A 10,344-nucleotide genomic window follows, 5' to 3' on the forward strand; every position below is an offset into this window, starting at 1 on the left:
TTTATTTGTATTTTATTTATGTTAATATTTATTTGTATCTTTTTTTAATATTCCCATTACTAACTGATATCTTGTCATTCCCATGCATATCGACTTATTTCATTTTATATCTCTAGTCCTTTGAATATTTACCTCTGTCACTTTTGTCTCATTAAAATACATTCACCTAGATTTTAATAATCTTGGAAAAACATTCACCTACATATTTTCCAGAATCCGCACTCCCGCTAAGTAAAACGAGGAACAGTCTATTTACAAGTTCTTCTGTTAATGGCAGCGGGGCCACCTCCCCAATTAATGAAACATAAAAATTAACGCTAATTTACATGTACAATAACATCTCATTCTCGCAATTTATAGCTGAACGTTCTGTCAATTATGTGCAATTAAGGCGGACGTAAATGTTGCCCGAATGAGCAACCGTCTGGCAAGACTTGGAGACAATGCAACCTATTTTCTCTCTCTCTCTCTCACCCTCTCTCTCTCTCACCCTCTCTCTCTCTCTCTCTCTCTCTCTCTCTCTCTCTCTCTCTCTCTCTATTGCCTTCCTTTCCCTTTATCTCTATTTTATTCTTCTTCACCTGTTTCAATTTCTCTCTCTCTCTCTCTCTGTCTCTTATTCTTCTTCACCTTTTCCAACCCCGCTCTTATTTTCTCGTCTTGCCCCCTCTCTCTCTCTCTCTCTCTCTCTCTCTCTCTCTCTCTCTCTTTCTTATCTTCTTTTCCCTTTATCTCTGTTTTATTCTTCTCCTTCACCTGTTTCAATTTCTCTCTTTCTCTCTCCTCTCTTTCTCTTATTCTTCTCCTTCACCTTTTCCAACCTCCCTCTTATTTTCTCGTCTTGCCCCTCCTCTCTCTCTCTCTCTCTCTCTCTCTCTCTCTCTCTCTCTCTCTCTCTCTCTCTCTCTCTCTCTCTCTCTCTCTCTCTCTCTCTCTCTCTCTCTAGCAAGGAGCTCCTGATTAGTCATCTCCCTGTATGGACAAAACTACACCAAATGGCTGCTAAAACTTGTTGCTACATTCATGTTTAATCTCCGTCTTGGAAATAAAAATAAAACTTAGACAACTCATAAAAAAAAAACAAATATGTTCATACGCCTTTTATGTCCTCGCTTATTCTTCAGCTCAGTTTCTTATTTCCACTCTTGTTTATTGCAATTTTTCTTCTTTTTATTTTATTTTTGCGTCTTAGAAATAAAAATGAAATGCAGACAACTCATAAAAAAATTTTTCATACTCCTTATATGTCCTCGCTTATTCTTCAGTTCAGTTTCTTATTTCCACTCTTGTTTATTGCAATTTTTCTTCTTCTTTTTATTTTATTTTTGCGTCTTAGAAATCAAAATGAAATGCAGACAACTCATAAAAAAAATTTTCATACTCCTTGTATGTCCTCGCTTATTCTTCAGTTCAGTTTCTTATTTCCACTCCTTGTTTATTGCAATTTTTCTTCTTTTTATTTTATTTTTGCGTCTTAGAAATAAAAAATGAAATGCAGACAACTCATAAAAAAAATGTTCATACTACTTGTATGTCCTCGTTTATTCTTCAGTTCAGTTTCTTATTTCCACTCCTTGTTTATTGCAATTTTTCTTCTTCTTTTTATTTTATTTTTGCGTCTTAGAAATAAAAATGAAATGCAGACAACTCATAAGAAAAATGTTCATACTACTCGTATGTCCTCGTTTATTCTTCAGTTCAATATCTTATTTCCACTCCTTGTTTATTGCAATTTTTCTTCTTCTTTTTATTTTATTTTTGCGTCTTAGAAATAAGAATGAAATGCAGACAACTCATAAAAAAAAATGTTCATACTACTTGTATGTCCTCGTTTATTCTTCAGTTCAATATCTTATTTCCACTCCTTGTTTATTGCAATTTTTCTTCTTTTTATTTTATTTTTGCGTCTTAGAAATAAAAAATGAAATGCAGACAACTCATAAAAAAAATGTTCATACTACTCGTATGTCCTCGTTTATTCTTCAGTTCAGTTTCTTATTTCCACTCCTTGTTTATTGCAATTTTTCTTCTTTTTATTTTATTTTTGCGTCTTAGAAATAAAAATGAAATGCAGACAACTCATAAAAAAAATGTTCATACTACTCGTATGTCCTCGTTTATTCTTCAGTTCAATATCTTATTTCCACTCCTTGTTCATTGCAATTTTTCTTCTTTTTATTTTAGTTTCGCATTGTGTCTTGATGTGACATATTTACCCGGCAGTCGGGGGGACCCCTCGCATACTTGTCAGATTCGGTGGGAGTGTAATTGCATATAATCGTTTTAATAAGCTTTTGTTGAAGTAACTGGGGACAACCGCCACGACTTCATAAAAAACACATAATTACATCTTATCTGCAAATGCTCGAGCGCTTTTTATGCTCGCGGGCGATGGCGAGTGATGATGGGAGCATTCAGAGGAATTAAGGAGAGCGTTTACGAAAAAGACTTTATTTTTTTAAAGAACGGGACTTACGAAAAAAAATTAAGAAGAGCATTTACAAAAAGCCTTTTTTTTTTTTTAGAAGAGCATTTAGGAAAAAACTTTTAAGAAGAGCATTTACGAAAAGCCCTTTTTTTTTTTTTTCAAAGAAGAGCATTTACGAAAAGCCTTATTTTCTTAAGGAGAGCATTTACGAAAAGTCTTTTTTTTTTTTTTTTTAGAAGAGCATTTACACATTTTTATTTTATGAAGAGCATTTACGAAAAAACTTTTTTTTAAGGAAGAGCATTTACGAAAAGCTTTATTTTTTTAAGAAGAGCATTTACGTAAAGCTTTTTGTTAAGAAGAGTACTTTTGAAAAGCACACCCCCCCTTTTTTTAATTAAGAAGAGCATTTGCGAAAAGCCCTTTTTTTTTTTAAAGAAGAGCGTTTACGAAAAATCCTTCTTATTTTAAGAAGTGCATTTACGTAAAAACCCTTTGTTTTAAGAAGAGCATTTACGAAAAGCCTTTTTTAAAGGAGAGCATTTACGAAAAGCCCCTCCCCCATTTTTTTTTTTATTAAGAAGAGCATTTACGAAAAACTTTATTTTTTTTTCTTGCGCTCGCTCGCTTGGTCATACGGTGATGATTACGTGTTTTGCGTTTTGTGTGCGATGGCTTATTTTTCGCTCCGTCTGCTGAGTGCGGATCACTCATCGAGGTAGTAATTGTGATGTCTGCTGAAGGTGTGTTTGCTGATAAGCGTCTTTGTTTGCTGGTGTCATTATAGGAACGTGTTATTACTTCCTGTTCGTCTCTCTGCTTCTGTGGCCTTCGTTACCTTTTTTTTTTTTAAATATAGATAACTTTCTACTTCGTTCTTTTAAGGTCTAGCTTTTTTTTATTTTTAGCATACTGTGCACACCAGTCACTTAATGTTTGTTGCGAGTTTCTGTAAAGGCTGAAAGAGAAACGTGCAATATATGGGTGTCGTTTTTGCATTTAAAAAAAAAAATAGATTACAAATATCAGATTATTGTCTACTTAATACTTGAAGTAACCTTCAATTGTTATTACAAGTCAGAGCAGGAAAACATGGTGAAATGTTAAGGAATCAATGGTTGCCTGTTGTTACTCTTGTGGCCCTGTTAATGCTATAACACACACACATGTGTATGCATGTATATATATAATATATATATATATATATATATATATATATATATATATATATATATATATATATATATATATATATATATATATATATATATATATATACTGTATATATATACTGTATATATATATATATATATATATATATATATATATATATATATATATATATATATATATATATATATATATATATATATCTGCAAAGACATATAGATATATACATTTGTATATATGTATATATAAATCATAAAATAAACTTCACATACATTCTATAAGAATTTATGCGCGAGACAAATTTACATATTTACTATATATTTTTCAAGCTCTTTCTATCTCTTCTCTTCCTTCCACACCTCGCGAAAGGGGAATAATTCTCCCTTCCAATCTCTCTTTTGAAGTAAAAGAAGCATTGTCGCTTCGCCCTCATGTAAATTCCGTAATTACACACGGTGTCAGAACGCTTGCATGATGGCAGAGCAGTGCTGGAATATCTGCAGCAGCTTTCTCTCTCTCTCTCTCTCTCTCTCTCTCTCTCTCTCTCTCTCTCTCTCTCTCTGTCTTCTTGCTTATCAAACACTTTCTTCTTGTTTATCAAAAACACATAGCTATTTAGTATTATCTCTCTCTCTCTCTCTCTCTCTCACACCACTTTCTTTCGTTTGTCAATCACATTTCTATTTAGTATTCTCTCTCTCTCTCTCTCTCTCTCTCTCTCTCTCTCTCTCTCTCTCTCTCTCTCTCTCTCCACTTCTTTCGTTTGTCAATCACATTTCTATTTACCACTCTCTCTCTCTCTCTCTCTCTCTCTCTCTCTCTCTCTCTCTCTCTCTCTCTCTCTCTCTCTCTCAATGTTCTTTCCATCCCTCTTCTTCGGTCTCTCTCTCTCGCGCTCTCTCTCTCTTATATACATAGAATACTTATACTTCCGGCATCTCTCTCTCTCGCTCTCTCTCTCTCTCTTGTATACATAGAATACTTATGCTTCCGGCCTCTCTTTCTCTCTCTCTCTCTCTCTTTATAATTATCTTCCAAACACATTTTTGTTTTTTTCTTAGTCTTTCTTTGATGGCATTGATTAAATTCCATGTATAAAAAAATGAAGTAAGTCTGTGAAGAATTTTCATCTGTGCACCCTTACAGTTTTGTTAACCGTGATACTGAGGTTGCCACAGAAAATGGGCCTCGTCATTGATAACAAATGATTAGATTTTGGGAGAAATAGGAATGCAATTTATGAGAGAAACCTTTTTGGCGGTGGATTGCTCAGCCTTGGCGGAGGTTTCCGTTTTTCTAATGTTCTTTTTGACAAGCACAGTAATATCAACAACAAAAATAATCGGGAACAATGTGGATATTATTATTATTATTATTATTATTATTATTATTATTATTATTATTATTATTATTATTATTATTATTATTATTATTAATCAATAAAACGTGCGATAATAATAATAATAATAATAATAATAATAATAATAATAATAATAATAATAATATTGTTTTTGTATATTTTATTGATTTATATTACATTTTAATCTTATTCAAAAGTTATTATTATTATTATTATTATTATTATTATTATTATTATTATTATTATTATTATTATTATTATTATTAACCTGCAACTTCCAAAGACACGGCACTTTCCCTTTGCCTTCTGCGGGAAAATGAGCAACCACTGACGACTGTTTATCATCCAAAGGTATCATCGCCAGTGCTTTTCCCTTTAAACAGTTCATAAAAGAAATAAAAGACTTACAACGCCCGGAACCAACCAAGCGAACAACCCATTATGTTCTCTCTCTCTCTCTCTCTCTCCCTCTCTCTCTCTCTCTCTCTCTCTCTCTCATTTTAACTGGTATCCCTTCATCCACATCTCCTCAACTTCCTCGTTCTACTCATTCTCCCCCCTCATCATGCTCCTCCTCCTCCTCCTCCTACTCCTACTTCTTATCCTGCTACTCCTTCTCTTCCTCCTTCTACTCCTTCTCCTCCTCATCCTCCTACACATCCTCTTCCTCCTCTTCCTCCTCCTCCTCCTCCTCTTCCTCCGCCTCCTCCTCCTCTCCTCTTCCTACTCTTCTTCCTCCTCTTCTTCATCCTCCTCCTCTCCTCTTCTACCTCCTCCTCCTCTTATTTTTTTCTCTTCCCCACCTCCTCTTAATTCTCCTTCTCTAACTTCTCCTCATTCCCCTCTTCCTCCCCCTCTTCCTACTCCTCCTTTTCTCCTCTTCCTCCTAACCTTCCTCTCCTCCTCCTCCTCCTCCTCCTCCTCCTCCTCCTCCTCCTACTCTCTCCTCCTCTTACTTTTTTTCTTCCCCACCTCCTTCTTAATCCATCTCCTTTCTAACCTCCTCCTCATCCTCTCTTTCCCTCCCCTCCTCACTCCTTCTTCTCTTCCTCTTCCTCTTCCTCCTCCTCCTCCTCCTCCTCCTCCTCCTCCTCCTCCTCCCGGGCAGGTATGCTCGTAAGTATTCGGAAGAGGTGCGCGCCATGCATCACCGACAAATGTATTTTTTGTTCAGTTAGCGGGGTCGTGACAGCGAGAGACATGGGCTAAATAAGTAAACGGACAACACCATCCATCTCCTCGCCCTGACCTTTCAACGCCGAATGGGGGCCACGTCGACTTTCCACGCAGGCCAATCTATAACCCCGTAATGTTTACAGATGCTCCGTATAATTAAGATATTAATACATATTCCAGAAGCAGTTTGGCCGTGGGGGTGGTTGGAGAGATGGTCGTGAGAGAGAGAGAAAGAGAGAAAGAGAGAGAGGACTTTTTGGACGTGGACGTTTTAAGAAAAGCATGAAAATTCTGTAAAGGTAAGAAGAAGAAGAAGGAGAGAGAGAGGGTGAGAGAGAGAGAAGAGAGAGAGAGAGAGAGAGAGAGAGAGAGAGAGAGAGAGAGAGAGAGAGAGAGAGAGGCTTTTTTGGACGTGGACGTTTTAAGAAAGGTATGAACATACTGTAAAGGTAAGAAGAAGAAGAAGAAGAAGGGAGAGAGAGAGAGAGAGAGAGAGAGAGAGAGAGAGAGAGAGAGAGAGAGAGAGAGAGAGAGAGAGGCCTTTTTGGACGTGGACGTTTTAAAAAAGGTATGAAAATACTGTAAAGGGAAGAAGAAGAAGAAGAAGAAGAAGAAGAAGAAGAAGAAGAAGAAGAAGAAGAAGAGGGAAAAGGAGAAGAAGAAGGAGAGAGAGAGAGAAAGAGAGAGAGAGTTGGAAGAGATGATGAGGTTGGTCCAAGAGATGGTGGGAGAAATAGGAAAGAAGAGAGAGACGAAAATACCTGTCAAGGTAAGAAGAAGAAGTTAGAGAGAGAGAGAGAGAGAGAGAGAGAGAGAGAGAGAGAGATGATGGGGTTGGTTCAGGAGATGGTGAGAGGAATGGGAAATGAGAAAGAGAGAAGAAGAAGAAGCGAGAGAGAGAGTATGAAGAGATGAAGAGGTTGATCCAGGAGATGGGAGATAGGAATAGAAGGAATGAGGAAGGAGAGGAGGAGGAGGAAGAAGTAGAAAGGAGAGAGAGAGAGAGAGAGAGAAAAGGAACTCGAGAGGAAGAGGCGAATGAAAACTTTCGGGAAAAAGGCGAAAAATTACCGAGAGCGAAAAATCCACGGGAGGATGTTATGGCAGGCCGCGACACTGACATATGCCTCTCCCGCCCCGCCCCCCATAACCCCTCCTTCCATTTCGTTCACCGGCGCTGAAAGTTTTCACTCACTAAACTGCCTGCTGCCTGCTGCCTCTCAAGAAACTTCTTCTTCCTGGCTTCCTTCCTTCCTTCCTGCGCCATTCACCTCACGGTTACGACTGTTAGCGGCTGAGAAATGGCTCAAGAATGATGAAAGATTAGGGCCGGCCGAATGTCGACGAGTGATAAATCATGGTGGGGGCTTTTTCCTCGACTTTCCTGCCAAGCCGCAAGTCGTAAAGAAAACGGATAATGTTGTAGTCAAGGAAGGGGTGGCGGGAAAAACATTAATTATGGTGTAAAGTAAATTAAATGTACTGCCGGGATGTTCTGTTACGGGGGTTTTATTTATAAAATGCCATCATCCTTCCTCTCTCTCTCTCTCTCTCTCTCTCTCTCTCTCTCCATCCTCTCTCTCTTGTCAGCATCTGCATACACCGAAGTGATCGGATATTTTTTACTCTTACCTACATTTTGAGGCATCTAAGTTTCTCTCTCTCTCTCTCTCTCTCTCTCTCTCAGCATCTACATACATCGAGGTAATCAGATATCCTTTACCTTTACTTACATTTTGGGGCAATTAAGTCTCTCTCTCTCTCTCGCTCTCTCTCTCTCTCTCAGCATCTACATACATCGAGGTAATCAGATATCCTTTACGTTTACCTACATTTTGGGCACCAAGTCTCTCTTCTCTCTCGCCTCTCGCTCTCTCTCTCTCTCTCTCTCTCTCTCTCTCTCTCCCTTTAACCTCTACACACGTCCAAATAAACCCGTGTCCACCGACCTCCAAGCGAGTTGTTTCCCTTTGATCGGAAGGCACCAACATGTTTCATTCATTATTGGAAATAAATCAGTGTCGATGGTCATTAATCCTGACGGTCCAGGACGCTGGAAAAAAAATATGCAACAGCCAAGTTATCGTTCAAGGAATATAGAAAAGTGGATGTTGGCTTGTATATATATATATATATATATATATATATATGTATATATATATATATATATATATATATATATATATATATATATATATATATTATATGTGTGTGTGTGTGTGTGTGTGTGTGTGTGTGAGGGACGCCTTGGTCGCCCTAAAGAGAGTGGGAGAGAGAGAGAAACATGGTTACCTCAAATGTCGTTACAAGTAAAGGAAATATGATCACTTTAATGCATGTTGATACTAAGAGAGAGAGAGAGAGAGAGAGAGAGAGAGAGAGAGAGAGAGAGAGAGAGGTCCAAAGCAGCTACCTGCTCCTCCGAACACACAACCACACACACAAACACACACAAATACCGTCGTGGATTATTCAAAGCGATTCTTGTACGACCAGAAGGCTTTTAAGATCGAGACCGAATTTACCTTACCCTGACGGCAAGCCCTACGCCCATTGGATAACCTCGTCCCTAGGAGAAGGAAGGACGCGAAGGACCTTCGCGAGCCGACGACGGAGAGCGAAAAGACCTGAAGGAGGACCTGAGCGGACGCAGCGGTGTCCCCCCCCCCCAACCCCTCCTCCTTCCTGCTTCCCCCAGGAGTTGATTTATGGCCAGTGCTGACATGAGGACGGGCCCTCAGTGAGACCACCATGTTCATGTAACTACTGAATTATTGCTGGACTCCTCCCTGCCCTCCGCCCTCAGCCCCCGGCCACAGACACACGCACGCACGCACAGACACACTGCCTGGGCCCCTAGTACACGAATTACCTCCAAAGACACGTTTCTTTTCTTCTTTTCTTCTTTTTCTTTTTCTTCTTCTTTTCTTCTCTCTCTCTCTCATGGCAAGGGCGGCGATGCAGTGTTGCAGAGAGAGAGAGAGAGAGAGAGAGAGAGAGAGAGAGAGAGAGGAGGAGTAGGGGGAGGAGGAAGAGGAGAAGGAGGAGGAGGAGGAGGAGGAAGGACCCCGACGAAGTCCTATCAGGTGGATTCCTTCAGGAGTGACCATCTGTTGCTTGAATGGATATTATCTTCACGCGCTTCAAAAAAGATATTCGCCAGACATTTCTGCGATTATTTCCCGACGTCAGAGCTTATGAAAACATCGACCTCAAAAAGCTGGCAAATCTTTAGAAGCGAGATTTGCAGCAAAATTTTATCTCATTTTAATTTATTGAGAGAAAGTGGAGTTATCATGGACGTCTCGCCTTTTTTTTTTTTACGATTTTGGGTCTTAACGTTGTAGGACAAAAAGGCCAAATTCCCATGAAACATCTCCTAAGAAAATGTGATTAATGTTCGTCACCCATCATAAAAAAAACTTACTTAAAAAATATTATTATTTTATGGCATCGTGTTTTCAGAAAACCCTTTTGTTGACATAAATTCATTAAGTTGATGGGGATGATGGGTCGAATCAATCATCAGCGAGACACTACGAAAACATGAGGCTACAAAACATTTTTACATCTACTGATACTCGTATATTTTCTGGTATATCTACACTTTCGTAGATGTAAATGAAAATGATAATTAAAAATAATGTGGCTGAATAAATGTGTAATAATATTTTGAGACGGCGAATTTCTCACTGAAATCTGTTTGAATTTAGGAATATACATTTAATTTACACTCGGGTAGATGTGTCTTGAATGTCAAGAATTTTAATTTCCTAATTATTTTTCTTGCTTTAGAACGGTGAAATTTATAAAAGAAAATAATTCGTCTAGTCTACGAAAAATAATTTTTGAAAATATTGTTGCTGTTGCTTTCATTAGGTTTCGTGGGCCTTATGCCACTAGGGGCCGTTGCTCCTGTGAGCAGTCCTTGATATATCTATTTATCAATTACCTTGTAAGTTTAGCTGTGAAACATTCTAGGTTTATATATAGGCCTGATCTGAAATAACGATTATTATTATTATTATTATTAGTATTATTGTCAATGTTAGAAATAAAAGTTAGAATATATATATATATATATATATATATATATATATATATATATATATATATATATATATATATATATATATGTATGTGTGTGTATACATTTACACAGACACACACACACACACAGATAGATATATATATATATATATATATATAT

This window comes from Macrobrachium rosenbergii, chromosome 21 (assembly GCF_040412425.1).
Source record: "Macrobrachium rosenbergii isolate ZJJX-2024 chromosome 21, ASM4041242v1, whole genome shotgun sequence".
Lineage (NCBI taxonomy): Eukaryota > Metazoa > Arthropoda > Malacostraca > Decapoda > Palaemonidae > Macrobrachium > Macrobrachium rosenbergii.